The following is a 17,724-nucleotide window of genomic DNA, read 5'->3' on the forward strand; positions in this document are numbered from 1 at the left end:
CCTGTTCTGACCATCTCCTCTGACCCACCAGCAACCCAGGAGGTGAGTGAGGATTGCGATCTCCACTTTAGGCAGGAGAGAAGCCACACTGGAAGGCTGAAGTGCCCTGTCTAAGGTCCTGCCTGACCCCAAGTCCTCTGCACTTTGCACTTCACCTGTGGCTTTTTCTTTAAACCATTCCTGTTTCACCAAAGCAAAAAGACACTCTTTGCTATTTTAGGCCTAAGATGGAAAGTAGGAGTGGTGCGGTGCTTGGCTCTGCCCATTCCCAGTCATGCATCCTCAGTGTTCTCATCTACAAAATGGACACAGTACTACCTGCCCTCCTTTCCTTCCTTCTTTCTCTCCTTCCTTCTCCCTCTCTTCCTTTCCCCCTCCTTCATTACAGCAGACACATGCTGTGCCACCACACGATGTAGGAATTCAGACATGGAGGCCCTGGTCTCATGAGCTCCCAGTCTCCTCAAGGAGTCAGAGAGCTAAACAAACACCATGTGGTGTGGTCAGTGCTTTAAAGGAGAGAGACCTGGGGACTGTGAGGGCCCAGCCAGGGCAATCAGAAATGGCTTCCTGGGGGAGGTGGTGCAGAAGCTGGGTCTCATAAGGTCAGTATGAGCGGAAACAAGGCTGCTGGGGAGGCATTCTAGGTGGCCAGGGGCATGCACACGCACGGCTGGAGCACCCACACTGTGAAGGGGCCAGCAGAGAGGGGAGGTAGACAGGGGTCCTCAAGAGCCACCTCTCTTCGAGGCTCTGACTGGCCTGCTGAGAAAGACCAACTGAGTCAGGAAATTTGTGCATCCTCTTGCTGTCGCGTGACTAACTCACAGCTTCTAGGACCAGCTGGTAAATCTGGAGGCAGAGAAGCTGTAAACTCTACCGGAGCCAGAAGGAGCCAGTCTGGGCTAATTAGAACCACAGAGCTGTCTGAGGGTCTCAATTACTGAGCTCGGCAGGACGCGCGTCCCCACCGTCTGCGGGGTGATTAAGTCCACCGGGACATCGCTGGCGGCGCGAGGTATTAAAAAGAAGCGGGGTCCCAGAGCAATTCTGTCTTGCTTAAATGGGCAGATTGTTCATCTGAGGGGTCAGAGCCTCAGAGACAGAAAGGCAGGACTGGGGCAGAGTCTGCGTTGGGAACTGGTCCGAACACAAGAATGGGAAGAATGACTCCCTCCCCTCCTCCCCTCCAGCCACTTCCTGGTGTTTTACTTAATTAAAAAATATATAAGACAAATGAAACTATGCTGAAATCACAACTCTGTTTCCAAGTGTGTAGAGTTTATCAGACATGCAGGACAGAGCAGGTGGCCGCTGGCCGGGCCGGGCTGGCGGGAAGCCGGCAGGGACACCACTCAGGGAATGCACTGACCTGCTCTCTGAGCCCCGAACCTCTTCCCCTGGTGGGGAGATTTAGTCCTGGGGGTTAGATATATGAACTGCTACCTCTGCCATTCTACCCAGTGACGGTGAGGGGACAGAGGAGCACCAGAAAGCCCCAACTCCCTCCCAAGCCTGCCAGCGCCTCGCTGTTCAACCTTGGCTCTGGCGCTTGGCCTCTCAGGGTCTTAGTCTGGTCATCTGTGAAGTGGGTAGTGGTAGCTGGAAAATCAGGAAATTAGAAATTCTGCAACTCTACAACTTCCCAACATATAGAGGGATGGGAGTTGCCACATTGAGACACGACAAGCAATTAAATCTGACCTTCACATAAACCACCAATCATTTTTTACCATAAGCATATCCCAACTATTATAGGGGACATATGCGTCCTAAAAAAAATTGTTCTCCAAAATCAAATTTAATTGGGCAGTCTTTATCTTTGCTAAATCTGGCACTCCATCAGGCACAAAACTTACTCTAAATAGAGGAGGCAGTGATTCTGGCAGGGCGGGAGGAGGAGGGGAGGCGAGGGGCAGGGAGGTGGATTTTGGGCCTCCCATTGGAATCTCTGCATGTCACTCCCCTCCGAGAGTCACCAAGACAGGAACAGCAGGTGCCATGACTTCTGAGAGGCAACCACAGCTCCTGGGGGTGCATTGTGCTCCTGACACTCAGGTGTGCCTCTGTGTCTCCCGACAACCCAGGGGGTGGGGCGGAACTGTCATGCTGCTATTGTAAAGATGAGCAAAGGAGACCCAGAAGTGTGGAGGGACCTGCCTAGGCTCACACAGCCAGTCTGAGGCCAGAGCCACCGTATGCTCCAGGAGCAGAGCGGTCCCCCCAGGCCTACCTGGAGTCTCCCTCAGACCCCATGTCCCACCCAGATCCTGGGCTGAGCCCTGGCCTCTGCAGCCACCCCCACTCAGTGACTCCCAGGGCCTCCCTTCCAAACTTCCTATCCTTTTAGCTTAGTTCTGGTCAGCTGACAGTTACCGACCACCTGCTGCGCTGGAGCAGAGAGGTCAGGCCTGCGTGGGCCTCCCAGGAGTGCACATCCTCACTGGTTAACACCTTGACTGTGATGAGTGAAGCTCCTGCCATGGCCTTGGGAATGCATGTGCACCACGCCACTGACCCTCCCACACCTCCTCTAAGGTATTTATTCCTATATCCATTTCTCAGATGGGGGAGCTGGGGTGCAGAGGGGTTAAATGGCAGGGCCAATTGTCAGAGCTGGGACTAGAACCCAGCTGCGGTGTCCCAGCTCCCTCCTGGAGGTGCTCAGCGCTTGTCTCCCTGGGAGGATCTGGAGTCTTTGGAGAGGGACTGTGGAAATTTCCTTCCTGAGCCAAGAAGTTGGGTTGCTCCCCAGTTCTGGGCTCTGTAGCAGGCCTCTGGAGAGCAACCTTGAAAAATGGGAGGTGTTGTGGGTCCCCTCCCCCATGCTTCCATCTCCCTGAAGTCCAAGTTTCTCTGGTGGCACCAACACCCAACCACCTCTCGCTCCCAAGTCAGACGAGGCACTGGCACACACAAGGTGCCCCAAAACTGCATGTGGAACTTGCTCTTCCACAGCCAAGAAAGCAGCCACTGGAAGTAGATGCTTCCAGCCTGTCCAACCAGAACCATCCAGGTCCATGGGGAAGTGCTGCCCCTGATGACCTTGCCCGACCACAAAGCACTTTGCAGATTCAAGGTGCATTTGTTCTGTTCACTTCCTGCGTCTGGCTGAGTGTTTGCAATGTTACCTGTGAAGCACCTGGGCAGCTGGCCATCCAAAGACAAAGGAGCTGAGACGTGAGAGCATAACCTTCAGTTCCCTACAGGGCAAGTTATCAACCTGCAGATGCATCATAATCTCCCAGGGAGCCTGTAAGGAGATGATGGGCCCTGATATTTCTGAGTTGAGGGGGCCAAGAATCTGTATCTGTCAGGCTCTGCTGGGGAGGCTGGAGCACCTCGGAGAGCAGGGGCTGCATCAGGCCTAAGGGCAAGTAGGTACGGAAAATCTGGGGCAGAGGGGGGAGGTTCGGGGCACCAGGTAATTGCAGTGGAGGGCCTGATGTGCAGCATGGGTGAGTGGGGGACCCCGTGTGTGGAGAGGCAGGAAACTATGGGGAGAACTAGATGGGTTCATGGGTATGAAATTCTCAGAAGAGCCTCTGGTACAAAATGAGCACTACAGAAGCATCAGAGTCCTCACTGCCTTCACTGCCCCATGCCAGGTGTGTGTGGGGGTCATTCCGCCACCTTCTTCAATTCTCAAAGCTGCTTTGTAAGACAACTGCTATTCTATTAGTCGCCCCCAAATGAGAGGAGTTACAGGACTCTCCCAAGGTCACAGGGCTCCCAAGTAGAAGACCTGGGTAAGGTTGGCCGGGCTGCTCTTTGAAGACCCCACAGCCCTTCTTTCCCATTCCACAGGAGCCTGGCCACCTCCTACATCCTCTGTTGCAAACAGGAAAGACAGCACTGGAAACTGGCTCTAAGTGGGCACTTGACAATGGTTTCCTGAACAAATAAATGGATGAATAAATGGGTAAGTGGGGGTGGTAAGGAGTGCAGGGACAAAGGGAGAAAAGGGAGAAAGAACTTTCACGTCCAGCTCAAAGGCAGAAGAAAGATCCCCACTGCAATGACGGGGAAGGGCAACCCCATGCCCGCAGTAACACAAGCTCTTTCATTACTGTTTATGGTTTCCTGGGCCCATTAGCAAATCCCCCAGGCTCCTGGGGGTGATTAGATAGTGGGAGGGGCTAGGCCTGCTCCTAGGCTACACCGGAGGGTCTAGGTCTGGGAAGCATCCCATCTTGAATCCAGATGCTGACATGACAACATCACAAAATCTCATTTGCAAACCCAAATTAGTGCCATCCTGATGATCATATACAAGAAGGATGGGCATATAAAGTGAGCTGTGAACAAGCATGACCAAGGGTAATGGCATCACCAAGGAGCCAGGAGAGCTCATAAAGAAAGGCTTTTGTCACCAAAACCCATTTGGTGACTTACAGACTCAGCTTAATTCTTTGTTTTGTACCTTGGCAGGGGCCTCTTCTCTAATTCATCGATTATCTTCCTCAATAGTAATATAAAGGTGTATGATATGGATATAAATATAAAATCATGATAATCACCATTGCAATGATGAGATGTAGCATTTATTAAGTGCTTGTACTGAGCTCGGCCCTATTCAGAGCATGGGACAGGTATCACCATATCTACTTTTGAGCAATGTAAGGCATCCTTGTCTTTCTGCTGTCTTTCAGTCTGTCTTTCTGCATGCAAATGACTTAATTATCTATTAACTCCTGCCCAGTCCTGGCCAAAACGGTTTAAAGCCCAGCCAACATGAACCAGCACTTGTCCCCGGCACTGGCAGATGTGCTGGGTTAGTGTGCCTTTCCTACAGCCCACCATTGCTGCAGGCATTCTGCAGCCTAGAAAAAGAAAACCACGTCTTAGCCTCCTCACATTTTCTTTTTCTTTTTTTTAAGATTTTATTTTTTTATTCATGAGAGACACAAAGAGGCAGAGACATAAGCAGAGGGAGAAGCAGACTCCCTGCAGGGAGACCGATGTGGGACTCGATCCCAGCACCCCAGGATCATGACCTAAGCCAAAGGCAGACGCTCAACCACTGAGCCACCCAGGTGCCCCAACCTCCTCACATTTTCATCTGTACAAACACTAATGTTTCACTGTGGTGGGCCTGCAAGACACGTGCCCACGTTCTAGCCCCCAGAACCTCTATGTGTGCATTAATTATAAAAAGGGTCTTGGTAGACATAGTAAAAATTAAGAATCTTGACATGAGATCATTTAGGGTCAACCCCTTACCTGCCACCAGCTACATAGTGGTTCTCTGCGGCATGACTATGCCTCCACGCTGCCCTCAGCGGATTGGATCAAGGGGCAGACACACCCCCTTGAAAGCAGCCAATCATCAGGCTGCTGAAAGAGCTGAGCCAATCACGTTGTCCCCCCACCAGTAGGCCCACGAACAGTAGTGGGCCGTGAGTTCAGCAGGTGTAAGGCTACCTAGGGGTTGCAGGAGGGGTAAGCCAAAGCCACAAGAACACGAATAATCCAGACCAGAGCATGATGACTTCCGCAGTGCTTGTTAAGAATGCAGATTCCTTGGCCCTGTCCCCAATCTGGGTGGGACCTGGGAAGCTGTGTCTTAAACCAGCCCCTGAGTACATCTGCCACAGGAAATCTGTGTGTCACATTGTGAGAAATCCCAAGGGCAAGGGTTGCAGAGGTTGGTGGGTAAAGAGAGGATAGGACAGATCAGGGGTGGCTGCCTTGGGTCCAGCTCAAGGGGCCAGAGCCAGTCTGGGATGTCACTGTCTCAGGGTCCCCAGAAGGATCCCAGGGCACTCACACCACAAAGCCCCCATCCTGTGTGGCTTCACAGCTTCGTGGAAAACTGCCCAGTGGGTGCCAGGTGCTCAGCCCTCTAATTTGAGCAGATGGATCTGCAACACTCTTCCTTTCTTTTGGCATCTGTTTGATGAAAACTCCATTTCACCTCCCCTTGAAGTCCTAGCTGGTTCCAGAGTTAAGGGCAATCTCTCAGGAAGCAGTTTATAGGAGGAGGTACACTGACGTCACCATCTGAACTACATATGTCCTTCATAAGCCCTTAAACTGAGGGCCCCAGCTCTGTGCCTCCGGCAAGCCAGCAAGAGATGGGTATGCCTGCTTAGAACTGGGCTCCCGAGCTCAGGGCCACTTTCTGTGGAGCCCGAGGTAGAAGCCCACCGGTGGCTGCTCCGAGCTAACGGAGCCACGTGTAACTGTAATTACACCAGCTCACGAGCCTGCACCGGGTGCTGGGCGTGCTTGTTCACGCAGGGCCTAATGAAGCATCCCATGTTCTACAAACCTTGCTGTGTGATTTAATTAACCCTCTGCTCCAAGCATGCCCTAGTCACCCACTGTGAAGGAGGGGACCCCAGCCCAACTTGGGGAGCAGCTGCAGAGACCATGTAACTGGGGGTGTGCACCAGAGGGAGGTCTGGTACTAGGAGAGGGGAGCTCATGCACCAGCTAGTGGGGGGTCTGGGATTTGAGTTTGAATTGAGAAGGAAGATAAAATATCAAAAAAGATAATGAAGGGGATGCCAGGTGACACATAGCATTTGGGGCAGTGGCAGGAAGGTCCAGCATGAAGGAAGGGGCCATCAGGCGGCATTCTAGCTGGTGTGTGGACAGGGCTTGGTCACACATGAGGCGGTGCGGTGTATCTATAGCCAGACAGATGAGGATGAAAGGGCGCTGCCACTGACCACAGGAGCAAGTCTGGGCAAGTGGCTCTCTTTTAGAAACACACAGGATCAGAGTCCTTCACATACACTGAGCACTTGATCCTCACAGCAGCCCTGTGTGAGGGACAGTCATTACTTCCAGTTTAATGATGAGGGGACCGAGGGTCAGAGAGGACACGTAAGGTGCGCACAGTCAGGCAGGCAGGGAGTGCGGCTGAGATTCCAGCCCGGGCTGTCTGTGCCTACCTCTAGGGCACATAGGAGTGTTAGTGCTAACGCGTGGCACTCAGGCACAGAGCCTGGTGTGCAGCAAGGAGAAGCGGGAGAGAGGTTCGCTTCTCCCAGCCCATCCTGCCTTCCTCCCACCTCTCCTCTTCTTCACTCCTGCTCCACACAACCTGTGTTTTTCCCTGAACTAACTGCACTCTATACATTTTCAAGCTGGCGTCTCTTCTCCACCTGGGCTGTCCTGGTGTCTCTGCCATTTACATAATATTCATAGGGCCTCAGTTTCCTCATCTGGGAAATGAGAATAATAATACCTCAAGGGATTGTTTTGAGGACTAAACGAGTTAATAGTCAAAATGACTTAGAACAGTGCCTGGCAAACATCAGGTTGTCTTTAAGTGTTAAATATGAAAGTCGCTGTTTCCCTTCTCTTCCTTAGTGCTTCTTGCTGGTGGGGATGAGGGTGGGGGTGGCAGGCCCTGCCTCTACCAAGCTGGCGGACCAGATTTGGTATCGGGTCATATATGCCAGCCCAGCTCTGCAAAGGAGCTCTCCAGGGTGTCTGGACCAATAATAAATTGACAGTGACCATGGCAGCCAACCGTGACTGGGAACCCATGTGCCATGCCCCATTTGGGTACATGACTCACCTGCTATACCTCCTTCAATCCCCATGGCAACTCTATGAAACATTGAGTGAATTCCCCCATTTTATAGATAAGGAAACTGAGGTGTAGGGGGTAGTACTCCTATGATGTTACCCATTTGTCACTCAGCAGGGGGTGTGCTCATAAAGACCAGGGTGCCCATGACAGCCACCAACTTTGAACAGGGCCACAAGGACCAGGGCATATGACAGTTGGAACTGCTGTGTGCTGGGCAGCTGGGTTTGATCACAGACATGTTATTTTAGAGCAACAGAGACAAACTCAAGTGCATTCTGAGCAGAACACTAAGGGGGCAGAAGGAATCCAAAAGCCTGTTCCAAAAGGCACCCTGGAAGGAATGTGGGATGCTTAGGCAAGAGAAGACAAGGCTCAGTCTTCAGGTGTCTGATGGGTTTTTATGGTTAAGAGGGAGCAGAAATTGGTCTGTGTCCAAACTGGTCCAGTGGGTGGACACTTAGGGAGGGAAAGTCAGCTCAGTTTATAGATAAACCCACCAGGTGGAATGGTGGGGAGATGGTGATTCCCTGGCACTGGACATGTGTGAACAGAAGGTGCAAATTCCCATGTAGAAAATGCTGTATAGGGAAACAAGCCATGCCTTAGGTGCTGGGTCCCCTCCAGCCCTGAGATTCTAGGAGTGCACGTTCCTGGGAGCAAGTCTGTCGCCTTCCTACTCGGGCGCCCCCAGGGCCCATACCCAGGGAGGAGCACACAGAGGGAGCCTAGGAAATCCTCACTGGATGAGAAGGTTTTAAAAAAGCTACCTTGGATAAAAGGTCTAAAAGGTTTATATATAAATAAATAAAACATACATATATAAAACATTCCCTTAACAACTTCGGAAGTCTGATAATCATTTGCCAGTCAAAACCAGGAGGAGGATGTGAAGAGATGGAACAGAGTATTTATTTACAAACCATGTGTGGGGCCCTTGCTAAATGTTGTCATTGTTCAATGCACTGAAATAACCTGAAAATATCCTGCCCCATAGGTGGCATCACCCCATCTTATAGGTGAGGAAGATAAGGCTCAGAGAAGTCAAGCTGGATACCGAGGATGGCAGTGACTCCTGCCTCTACTGATATGTCCCCAGGCACACAGTAGGTGTCTTTAGATGCCAGCTGTGTGCTTGAGCAAACAATGAAAAACCACCCAAATAGCACCACTCCTGTGGGCGAGTAAGGGCGCAAGGGCGCAAGGGCTCTGAGAGCTTCACCGGCCCCACCCTATGCTTTTGTGCACTTGGAACAATCCCATGGGAGCCTCATTCCACATCCTGCACAGGAGACGTCAGCTGGGTTCCAAAGAAAGTTCTAATAGAGCCATAGCCCCTGCCTACAGAATGGACATGCAATCCTTTCTTCAAGATTTCCTGCCCTTGGGACACCTGGGTGACTCAGTAGTTGAGCATCTGCCTTTGACTGAGGTCGTCATCCCAGGGTCCTGGGATCGAGTCCCACATCAGGCTTCCCGCATGGAGCCTGCTTCTCCCTCTGCCTATGTCTTTGCCTCTATTCTCTATTTCTCTCATGAATAAATAAATAGAATCTTTAAGAAAATATTTCCTGCTCTTTTCCCCCAGAATAAACAGAGTCACACACACATAGATTTGTGCACACACATGTGCACACTCCCACCAGCTGAAACTGAACCCTCTGTTTATTCAGCAGTTTGGGGGCAAAGCCAGGGCCTTCAGATGTGGGGATTCACCAAATGTTATTGCTGCCGAAGCCCCACCAACGACCCCAGCACCACCTAGCTCCACCACAATTGCACTACCAGGCGGATGGTGCTGGGGCACATTCAGAGCCCATGCATATTTGTCTCGGCGCCATCTCCAGAGCCAGAACCTGTCCCCTGTGAGTGGAGGCCACCTCCTAGCTCCTTGGCCTCTGCAAGAGCAAAGGCCTTGGGTCCCATGATGACAGCAAACGTCGACTTGGGTCTCCCTTGTGGGGTCTTGCGTGACCTGCATTTTTTAAATCTAGACACCCAACAATCCTCTTGTTGGCAACTGGAGACACCTGGGCTGGAGAAGGGGGAGTGCCTGGCCCAACAGCAAAACTATCAGGAGGCAGAGCTGGACTCCCACCCAGGGCTAGCCAGCTCCCAGCCACCACCAGCCTCTGAGGCCCCTGCTCATGCCCTCCACCCCCTCCTATGGGTTCATCCTCCTGCATCAGAATCAAGAATCGTCACTCGTGGCTCTGCAGTCAATGCCATGCTGCCAGTCAATGGCCAGAAACAGATCAGTAGGACCCAAATCTACCAAATAACGCTCAGGACAGCAATAGAAATTGTGCGTGTGCATGCATGTGGGTATGGTGTGTGCTTCGACAGATAAACATTCAAAGAAACGGAACACTGCCGATATGTCCTGCTCCTGGTTGGAGCTAGAACTGGTCTGAGCTGGTAAGTTGCTCAAGATTTATTCAGAAGTGCTCGGTATTGGGGATCCCTGGGTGGCTCAGTGGTTTGGAGCCTGCCTTCGGCCCGGGGTGTGTTCCTGGGGTCCTGGGATCGAGTCCCACATCGGGCTCCCTACATGGAGCCTGCTTCTCCCTCTGCCTGTGTCTCTGCCTCTCTCTCTCTCTCTCTGTATGTGTGTGTGTCTCATAAATAAATCAATAAAACTTACCAAAAAAAGTGCTCAGTATATTTTCTACCTGAACGAGAAGAGCTGGTTTTCGAAGATCTGCGCTAGGTGTGGGAATGCTCTGTCCGTGTGTGCAGTGGGAATTCTGGTGGAGGTGCTATGCGGGCAGCTCTGTTCCCTGCTGGGGTCAGGGCAGTCAGACAGGGAGTGGGAGGCCATGGGTGAGCACCAGGCAAATGCTACAGTCCCTTTAACTGTATAGGAAGGTGACAGACACTTACAGTTTATACAGAGCTATTATCAGGCTCTCAAGTCACCAGTTCAAAGAGCCTTGCAAAAGGGGCAGGTGTTCCTCCCATTGTACAGATGGGGAAGCTGAGGCACAGAGATGCAAGAAGGCAGGGAAGAACACTCCGGGTAAGCTGTTGGCGTGTTCACAAGGCCCTGTGATGGGTGCCATCTAGAGCGAGGCCCTACAGTGTGGAGGGAGGACCAGGGAGTGGAGACCTCAGCTCCTTCATTGATCCTGGCTGTGAAACCTCAGCCCAGTCACCCAATCCCTCTGAGCTTCGGGGACTCCTGTGAAAGCACTTCCTGCCCAGGGCAGTGAGTGATGCTCAGCATGTGCTGCCAGCTTCCTGCACCAGCCTGCTGCCCCTCACTCTTCCAGTGGCCAAAGCACCATCTCACTCATGCTCACGATGATGGGATGGGCAGTGACAGCAACCAGTGCTGTCTGGGGGGACAGGACCATGAAATGCCAGGATAATGGATGGACAAAGAGCCCTGTCCTGGCACATAGCTGATGGATCACAGCCACACTCTTGACCACATGTTCGAGGACCAGCTGCACTTCCCTTCCTCAGAGGTAAACATCCGGGACAGGATGCCTCCCAAAGGGCCCACGCCTGCCAGTGCCAGCGGGTCCGCCCTTACAGCCCGCAAGGGCTCAGAGCCCCTTGGAAACCACCAATGACACGTCTCAAGGTTAGACTTCGGTGTTTAAATCTATTTGCATTTGGCAGACGCTCAGCAACTTATTTTAAAGGCAAATTTGTGCCTGCTTTACTATTTCTTGCTTAACACACACACACACGCACGCACATGCACACACACAGAAACCCTGGATAAGCTTGTGCAGCCAAGGCTCAAGCATGTGGGGACCAGGGCGACAGTTACACTTTGAATCCTGTGCAGAGGCCAGGCAGATGCCAAGGGCTCTCGAGAGCTTCGGACACACAGGGGGACACCTGAAGGTCATCCAGACCAGCCCTCTCTGGTGTCCTCTTTCCATGCCCCCACAGGTAGACCTCCAGCTGACTCTCATACCTCCCATAATGGGGAACTCACTACCCCCTTGCACAACCCATTCCAATTCAAGGTAGCTGTGGTGGGGAGAACGTAGTTCCTTAAGTGTTCCCCTGCTGGAGTCCCCTTTTCATCTCAGGCTGCCTTCTGGGCCCACACAGAGCACCCAGCCCCTGTACCCACAAGACAAGGGATAGGGACCCCTGGTTCAATTTTTTGTTCCAATCCTTGTTTGTCATATTAGGTCTTTCTACTTGGATTTCTCACAAGACATTGAAATACAACATGTCTAGGACTGCACCCACCGTCTTCCAAAACAAACCCACTCCTCTGCTATGTCCACCCATCAGCCCAGGTTCAAAGCCAGACTCAGCTCAATGCCCCTCCACCTCCCTCGGGTCAACATGCTAACCAGGATACCATACCCATGAGGCTGCCCAGCCCTGGGCCAGGTGCCCTTTATGCACACCACAACTCCACAGTGGGGAGCCTCTCCCATTTTACAGATGAGAAAAGTGAGGTTCAGGGAGGTCATACAACTTGGCAAAGTCAGTGACCCAGAATGAGAGCCAAGATTCAAACCCAGGTCTGAATGAGAAGTCACGGCCAATCCAGCAGCGCAGCCCATCCCTTCTGTTGTCTTGACACCCTTATTGTGCGTTTCTGGGATCTCCCAGCCTCCCCTCGGCACAGCGTTCACCACCACTGCCTCCAGCCTGGCTTTTCCCACACAGCAGACCAGCTGCTAGCTCCAGGAGGAAGTGGGAGCCTTGGCTGAGCCCCCAGCACCCCAATTAGGCTTCTCTCTTGCCATCCCCCCTCCCTCACCTCTGCTCCAGTTACACTGACCCACTGACTGAGTCTGTGCTGCCAATATGCCCTCTGGCCACACAGATGCCAAGTGGCAGAGCCAGGCTCTGTTCCTTCTGTTTCTTAAGATTTGGGCTCCTCCCACTGGGCCACACAGTCACCACCCCCACAGGATGGCCGGGACCACTTGCCAGAGTTGGGGGGACACCTGTTCCAGACTCCTGCTGCATCTCTGCAGGGGAGGCCCTCCTCCTGGGAGGGAGGGTGACTAACTGGTGCATCTGGAAGGAGGACTGGCACAAGGACCCCCACCTCTCCCCTCCCCTCCCCTCCCCTCCCCTCCCCTCCCCTTCCTCCTCAGAGCCAGGTGCCCGCAGGGAGGCCACCCACTGTGCTCTGCCCCTGCATGCCTGCCAGAGTCTAGAGATTGGTGGGTCTGCCAGGCCAATCCCGGAGTTCACTGTTAGGAAGCCCATCTGCCAAGATACCTAAGCCATGTCCCCTCATAGCCTGGGCACCCTGTAAGGACATCCTCAAGGATGAGCAGGGGAGGGAGTGAATGGAAGGAGATGGGGACGGGGTAGGCGGATTCTGCTTTTGAGAAAACTAAAGAAAACAAGAAGAGCTCAGGGGTGCTTAGGCCCCAAAGACAAGGTGTTCACTCATTAAAGACATGGCCCTTCCTCCAATCCTACCACCTGTGGACGCAGGCTTTGGGCCTTGGACTCTTCTAAGCAGCAGCCCCTTTCTGGGGCTCCTGGTGCCCCCACTCTCTGTGGCCCTCCTGGGGCTCCCTCCCTGCAATATATTGCAAACAAGCTCCAGCTACTCAAATCCCAAGGACAGCTCAACAGGATGCATTTCCAGGCCCCAGCCTGCCTGGCTCCCTCTGGACCCTGCTCCAGTTTCTGAGTAAACACATTCTCCTGCAGAGACTCTTGAGTCAGGGGCCCCCAGGGACCTCAGCCCATGGCCTCAGCCCTGTGGCAATAATTCAAAGATGCCTCCTATGTGAGGACAATCAAACAGGCCTTCTTGGGACAGACTACAGACTGATTAAAGCCAGGAGAATCTAATCAAGGGTAGGCTCCAAGCTGTGTGCGAGCCTGGGGAGGGATGGGGGGGAGGGGAAGGAGGAAGAAGGTGGGTCCATGGAGCAGCCAGCCGGGAGGTGCTCAGTGGAGTCACCATGCCTCAAATGGCAGTGTTCCTGATGGATTTCTGTCATTCAATCCAACGATTTAAGATGACGGAGGCTTCTCTTAGCTCTGGCCAATGTGGCCCAGCCATCTGTGGCCAAGACAATGAATGCCTTGAGCAGGCAGTGACTCTGGGGGGGCGGGGGGTGGGCAGGAGGAGGACCAGGCTGCAATCCATTCTGCCCTGTGCCTTGCCTTGTGGCCTCAGGTACATCACCTCCCTTGCTGAGCCTCTATTTCTTCATCTGTAAAATGAGGGTAGCCAGAACAACCCTTGCACAGTGCCAGGATGGGAAGGACCCAAGGGGATAGGGGACACAAACCCACTCCGGAAGGAGAGAGGCTTGGCAAAAACATGAGGGTTTATCCTTCAGAGCCACCTGGCAACCAAACTGTTAGGAACAGCAAGTGCCCCCGTATGCCAGGCTGCTCTATGCCATGCACTTTCCTTACCCTGTCCTCAGGACACACCCGACAGGAAGGCCTGCTGTGCCCTCCTCCAGAGGAGCCTGAAGCCCAGCAAGGTTAAGACATTCACGCAGGGTCACACAGCTGCCATGCTGCAAAGCTGGAATCCCAATCCGGGTCTGACACCAAACTCCATGCTCCCAGGACCGCTGGCACTGCTTTTAGAAATCATTTCCCTCTTTTCTAGGTTCTGCATCTGGGGGGACCAAAGCCGGGCCCTAGCACTTCAGCTGTTGCCAGGGTTGGGTGCGGTTCAACTCGCCCGACTAGCTCAAACACCCGTCGGACATGCCTCACTTTCGCTGGCTCTTCTCCTCCATCATCAAATGCTGTATGGAGATGACTCAGCCAAAGGACCTGCCCTCCCGAAGGGACAATGACAGCATGAAGTCACTGCTGTGAAAGCGGGACCTGAGAACACCTGACCCAGAGAGAGCTTCTGGAAAGCTCCCTTTTCTTCAAACACTCCTCTGAGCTCCTGCAACACACCAGACCCTGTGTCTAGCAACCCAGAGTGAAACGTGAACAAGATGGACAGGCCCTTGGCTTGGACACAGACAGGTATGCACCCGCCTAGCACTGTCCCATGGCCCTCACTCAGGAAAACCAGCCCTGTTCCCACTGACAGGTGGGAAAACTGAGGCCTAAGGGGGCTCCAGGCCGGCCCCTCCAACAGCATGTGGCTGATGGCAGAATGCAGGACCCTCTGGGCCAGGACAGCTGTGCGTGGGGCTGAGGCTCCCCACAGGCAGGGTTTATGCCTCAAGTCCAGGGGCTGGCAAACTACAGCCAGTAGTTTGGGCCAAAGCCAATCCAAGATCAAGAATGTTTTTGCGTTTGTCGGGGCATCTGGATGGCTCAGTGGTTGCGCATCTGCCTTTGGCTCAGGTCATGATCCCAGGGTCCTGGGACTGAGTCCTGCATCAGACTCCCCGCAAGGAGCCTGCTTCTCCCTCTGCCTGTGTCTCTGCCCCTCTCTCTGTCTCTCCCATAAATAAATAAATAAATAAATAAATAAATAAATAAACTTAAAAAAAAAAAGAATTTGTTTTGCATGTGTCAGGGTGCATGTGTGGCTCAGTCGGTGAAGCATCCAACTCTTGATTTCACCTCAGATCATGATCTCAGGGCTGTGAAATCTCAGGGTCATGAAAGCTCAGGATCCTGAGATTGAGCCCCGCTGGGCCCGTGGAGCACACTTAAGAGTATCTCCTGCTCTCTCTGTCCTCCCCACCACCACCAAAAATGAGTGCCTTTTCCATTTGTAAAGGGTTGTAAAACAAACAACAGACAATGACAACAAAGCAATGAAAACTAGGCAACAGACACAGACACTGTCGAAAATATACTGGATCTGGCTACTGACAACGAAAGTGTGCCGCCCCCTACTGTGTCCAACACCTCACTTTGCAGAGGAAGAAAATTGGGGTCAGCGAGCTAGGGGCTGGGCTGGGTCTGTGTCTTTTCTGGTACACATTCGGAGGCTGGAAACGATGGAAATGTATTGTCTCACGGTTCTGGAGGACAGAGGTACAATGTCAGGGTGTCAGCAGGGCTGGTTCCCTCTGGAGGCTCCAGGGCAATACCAGTCCTTTCGTTCTCCTAGCTTCTGGTGGTTGCCTGCAGCCCTTGGCCTCCCTTGGCTGGTATGCGTGTCACTACAGTCTCTGCCTCTGCCTTCACATGACATTCCCCTTGTGTCTCTGTGTGTCCCTTCTCTTCTAAGGACACCAGTCATTGGACTCAGGGCCCACCTACTCCAGTATGACTTCATCATAAGTAATTACACCTGCAAAGACTCTATTTCCAAATAAGGTCATATTCTGAGGTTCTGGGTAGGTTCAAATTTGGAGGGGGACACTATTTAACCCACTACAGTCTGGAGCTCCCAATTTCTGCCCCCCACTAAAGCTGCCTCCCCTGGGGAACTGTGTTATCAGGGGTGTGGACAATTCTGTCTCACTCGCGCATGCACACAGATGTTCTACTCCACAGGACAGGTGGGCAAGACTTCCCAAGGACAGGCTGTGTGACAACACGCAGGCTGGCACATGGCCACAACAAATGGCTTATTTTTTGCCAAGCCCCACTGACAATGCCTCCTTCCATGAGCACGAACCACCAGCGATAAAGGTGAGAATAAGATCATTTGCCGTGTGAGGATGGAGAACGTCCCCTCCCTCCTGTCAACCAAGCAGGCAGCAAGTGCTTTCATAGGGCCTGGATTCAGAGCTGCCTGCGCAGCTTCTGGTCCCAGGGACCAGACTTGTTCCAAAATTGTCAGCTTCTTCCAGTGAGCCAGCTGCAGGGGCAGGCCCCTCGCTGCTTCCCTATGATCACCTCTAGCTCCCACCTGCTCAGGTCTGGAAAGGGAACTGCTGGCGGCTGAGCATCTATGATCTGCTGGGGACACTGTCACCCATGAGTTTGTCATCATGCTCTTCAGCACACCATGCAGATGGAAGTGATGAATTCCAGGGCCCTGTAGAGGGTAGAAACAGAGTAAAAACAAAACTACTGCCCAAGAAAGAAGGTTGTTAAGACAAGGCACCATGGCCATATATGTGCAGTGCCGCTGACAATGACAGGACCGATGCGAATCTGACGTGTAGAGATGGTCCCAAAATTCCTGACACCAGGGCTGTGCCTGCACATGGCATGCTCACTAAATACATGGCTGAACATCACTAATCGGATATTTGAGGTGACTGTAGCATCACCTGTTTACCAAATCTACGCTTTCTCCAACTGGCCAAGCGGCTTTGGGAGGGGCCTGAGTAGGGGGTCTGCTGGGCTTGAGGGCTCCATGGAGGAGGGGTGCAGGCCTGGGCTGGATGGAGGATGGAGGGTATTCCCGGCAGAGGGATCACTGGGCCAGAGGCACCAAGGCTTGACCCCATGTCAGTACCCTTCACCCCAAGCGCACTGGGGGACGTGCAGTGGGAATGGTGGGCATCTGCTATCCTTTTGGCTGCTCTGTGTGCACCGCCTTCCTATTTGGGGTGAACCCCCACTGCTCACAGCTGCAGAAATACAGTGGTCAGAGACCCCCCTCTGTGCCCCAACCACAGGCAGGTAGGAGACCCGGGCTTGGCCAATCATGGGCTTCCTGGCTGCCACATGACCTGCGTGGGCCAATCGGATGCCCGTAAAGAGAAGGGGCCCTGAATTCGGTGGTGGCCATGGTAGCTGCACCTGCAGCCTGTCTGTCCCATCCAAGGTCAGTGCAAGCTTCCTGGCTTCCCAGGCTGCCTGTTGACAAATCTGGCTCTGCAGCTCCTGCCTGGTCTGCAGGCCCCAGCTGGGACCAGTACCCGGTCCCATTCCTGGCAATCAGGCACCCCACCTGGCACCGAGGTGTTACACTGAGTGTTCATGGCTCACCGTGATGGACAACTCTGGAGAGAGAACATCACCTGCTTTGTCCCAGGTGCCCACCGGCTGCCGCAGACCTGGCTGGCATAGTGCCTACCAACCAAGTGGCTTCCACTGCCAGTGAGCTGAGGGAAGAGAGAAGGGCGCCAGACACAGTGCTGCAGAGGAGTACCAGGCCTGCCCCTGCTCAGATGTGGCTATTTGTGGGGTGTGGTCAGCATCAAATGAGATGCCGGTGAAAATGGGCTTAGTAAGTAGGCCAGGTTACATATGTACATACATTCTACAAAAGGGTTTGGGCAGGAACCTCTGAGCTTAGTGGCCTTGGGGGTGAAACCAAGTCCACCCACTTGGCCTGCACCAGCTCTGGAGAAGGACACAGTCACACTGGGAGGTGCTGGGGGTTAGGACCCAAC

At 53.1% G+C, this 17,724-nt stretch overlaps 1 protein-coding gene across 2 annotated transcripts in view; it reads right to left on the minus strand.

Annotated features, from left to right (window-relative positions):
• The window catches only part of PPP2R2C (protein phosphatase 2 regulatory subunit Bgamma), a 132,087-nt gene that overhangs the window by 70,874 nt on the left and 43,489 nt on the right, over window positions 1–17,724 (minus strand). The gene's annotated exons all lie outside the window — the stretch shown is intronic.

This window comes from Vulpes lagopus, chromosome 4 (assembly GCF_018345385.1).
Source record: "Vulpes lagopus strain Blue_001 chromosome 4, ASM1834538v1, whole genome shotgun sequence".
NCBI classification, from domain to species: Eukaryota; Metazoa; Chordata; class Mammalia; order Carnivora; family Canidae; genus Vulpes; species Vulpes lagopus.